The sequence below is a fragment of the Gorilla gorilla genome, chromosome 12 (genome assembly GCF_029281585.2).
Source record: "Gorilla gorilla gorilla isolate KB3781 chromosome 12, NHGRI_mGorGor1-v2.1_pri, whole genome shotgun sequence".
NCBI classification, from domain to species: Eukaryota; Metazoa; Chordata; class Mammalia; order Primates; family Hominidae; genus Gorilla; species Gorilla gorilla.
Genome location: NC_073236.2, coordinates 102,310,960 through 102,314,737, shown reverse-complemented (window position 1 = coordinate 102,314,737; position 3,778 = coordinate 102,310,960).

Here is a 3,778-nt window from a genome sequence, read left to right as displayed (position 1 = left end):
CAGGCAAGTCACAGAAATTTTGCCCCTCAATTTCCCCTTCTGCAAAATCAGAGTAAATTCAGTTGCTATAGAAATAATGATGAAAGCATTGTGAGCTCTCCAAAGGTAATTGGTATGTAATCTTGCTGCAGGCTTGGATTCTCCAGAAAGCTGATTCTGAGATGGTGATCAGCTCACAGGAAGGGTACCAGAGAGTATTCTTTGAATCAACAAGTGTGGAAGGCATGGGACAATGAGGACATGGCAGGCGAAGGATTGGCTGTGCTTCCATGTAATAAAGGCTCAGCCACCCCATGGGGAGCTCTGAGGCTCCTTTAGAGTTGTACCAACTTGGAGTTAGGGGCAAGTTCTTTATCCAGTCATTGAATACAGGCTTTCTTCAGCTGGGGTAGTTCCTGGAGAGGGCCCTCTGCAGAGGGCTGTCATCTTACAATCTTCCCAGCAGGTGGAAAGCAATTCTTCATTCCTGAAGTGGGGATCTGGGCAGCACATCACAACATACATTACCAAAACCAAGCTAGGAGCAACAAATGTGAGCAAGTTTGCTTTCTTCTATGGTTGGTGGCTTCCAACGAAGCCAGAATTATGGCACGGATGAGTACGGTGAGAATTCCTTTTCTTTACTTCCAGCCCTCTACACAAAGTTCCAATACACTCTGATGCTGCAGTCTAGCTTGAGGGATTCTAGCAGGGAAATTGCTAAAGGGTCCCTTCTAGGATCTGGTTGATCTTCCTGCCTTCAATGAGCCTGTCTTCTTTGTACACTCAGTACTACATAATCTGGTTACATTTTCTCTCTAGTATTGAATTCTCTAATATTCAAAGTGAAACATTTATATCACTGTCTTTCAAGTCTTGGTTCTATATGCAAAAATGATCAGCTGCCTAAAGAAGAGAGCTTACATGTACTTGACATATCTCCTAAGTTTTGTAAGGTAGAGCAGTACTCCTAATCTCTCCCTTTTTATGACATTGATGTTCTGAAAATATCAGGCCAGTTATCTCATAGAGCATTTCTTATTCTGGATGTGACTGATTGTTCCTGCATACTGTTGTTCAACTTGTTCTTCTTCAGGGTAGGAAATTAGGTAGATCTAAAGGCTTGATAAGATTCAGGTTAAACATTTGGGTAAGAATACTCGATTATATCCATTTTGGAAAACAAAAAGTTACAAAACACATTCTGGAACTTCAAAATACATGAAGTAAAAATTGAAATAAGTAAGGAAAAATAGGTAATTCTAAAATTATAGTTGAAGGTTTAAAACCCCACTCTTGAGGGAGGATTGCTTCAGTCCAGGAGTTTGAGGCTACAGTGAGCTATGATTGTGCCACTGCACTCCATCCTGGGTGACAGAGCATGATCCTTTCTCTAAAACAAACAAACAAAAAATACCTCTCTTTCAATAATTAAAAAAACACTGCAAAATATCAGTAAAGGTATAGGGAATCTAAACAAGACTATTAAGCAACTTGATCTGATTGATATTTATAAAACATTATACCTCAATACTGATTAGTAAACATTCTTTTCAAGCGTACAAGTTATGTTCATCAGGATACAACACATGTTGAACCATAAAACAAGCCTCAATAATTTAAAAAAGATTGAAATTATATACAGTGTATTCTCTGATCATAATGGCATTTACTTGTAAATTAATAACAATAAAGTATCTAGGAAACCATCAACAGATTGGATTAAACACATCTAAATAACTTATGGATGAAATAAATCACAAAATAAATTAGAAAATATTTTAAATTAAAAGCAAATAAAAATACAATATATCAAAATTTGCAGGAAGCAGCTAAGGTGATGCTCAGAGGGAAATTCATAGCTTTAAATGCTTATATTAAAAATGAAAAGCCTAAAATCAGTAGCTGAGGATACACTTCAAGAAGCTAGGAAGAGTGAAGGAAACCCAAAGTAAAGTAGAAGAAAGGAATTTAAAAAGATAAGAGCAGAAATAATAGTAAAAAAAGGAAACACGGCAATTGGAAACCTCATACATTGTTGGTAAAAGTGTAAATGGTATATTCACTCTGGAAAAAGGTCTGGAAGTTTCTCATAAAATGAAATATATACTTACCCTAGGACCCAGCAATTCCTCTTCTGGGTATTTATCCAAAAGAAATGAAAATATATACTGTTGACCCTTTAACAACGTGAGTTTAAACTGTGCAGGTCCACTTATAGGTGAATTTTTTTCAATAAAAGTTATGCCAAGTATTCCTACCTTCCCTCTACCTCTCCATCTTTTTCACCTCTGTCAGTTCTGAGACAGCAAGACCAGCCCCTTCTCTTCCTCCACCTCCTCAGCCTACTCAATGTAAAGACGATGAGGATGAAGACCTTCGTGATGATCCACTTCCACTTAATGAATAGTAAATGTATTTTTTCTTCCTTATAATTTTCTTAATAACGTTTTCTTTTCCTAGCTTACTTTATGGTGAGAATATAGTATATGACACATATGACATGCAAAATATGTGTTAATAGAATGTATATGTTATCAGTGAGGCTTCCAGTCAACAGTAGGCTATTAGTAGTTAAGTTTTTAGAGAGTCCAAAGTTATATGCAAATTTTCAACTGCATAGGGAGGTGGACACCTCTAACCCCCAAGATGTTTAAGGGTCAACTGTATTGGCAAAAAACATTTGTACAGGAATTTTCATGAATGTTTCATTCATAATAACCAAAGCCTAGAAACAATCCAGGTGTCCATTATTAAGAGAATGGAAAAACAAGTTGTGGTATTTTCATAAAACGGAATACTTCTCAGCAATGAAAGGTATGAACTATATTTAACAATAGGCTGATTCTCAAAAGCATTATTTTGAGTGGCAGAAGCCAAGACCAAAAGAGTATATATTGTACAATTCTATATATATGAGGTTCTAGAATAGGTGAAATTAATCTATGGTGAAAAAATCAGAATAGTGCTTTCCTCTTGAGGGTGTGGAGTGGGAGAGGGGATTGACTGGGGTGGGTCATGAAATAACTTACTGGTAATGTTCTGTTTCTTGATATGAACTTGGGTTACACAGATGTATATATTTGTTGAAACTTAACAAGTATAATTTAAAATTTTTGCATCTCATTATATGTAAATTTTCCATCAAAAGAAAAAATTGTAAAGAAATATTGAACTCTAATGATTTGCATACAAAATATTTAAGGGAAACTGTACTATTGTACTTTCCTTTGAGATATACCAAAAAATAAGACAGATTGATGAATAAAGTGTACATATGAATAGATGTAAAGGCATGACTAGGCTCAGTGGCTTTTGCCTGTAATCCCAGCACTTTGGGAGGCCAAGGTGAGTGGATCACTTGAGGCAAAAAGTTCGAGACCAGCCTGAGCAACATGGTGAAAACCTGGCTGCACTAAAAATACAAAAATTAGCTGGGCATGGTGGTGCGTGCTTATAGTTCCAGCTACTCAGGAGGCTGAGGTATGAGAATCACTGGAACCCAGGAGGTGGAGATTGCAATGAGCTGAGGTTGCACCACTGCACTGCAGCCTGGGCAACAGAGTGAGACTCTGTCAAAAAAATAATAATAATAAAAAAAGTGTAAACACATGTAGCAAAACAAGCATAGTAAAAAATTAACAATATTCTCTGGGTGGTGGGTATATGAATGTGTACCATAAAATGCTTTCAACCTTGTTCTTTGAAAATTGTCCCAGTAAAATGTTGGGGTAAAAACATTTTGGGGACTACTGGGAGAAGTTCAATAAGGACTAGATATTATGTGATATTTGAGAAT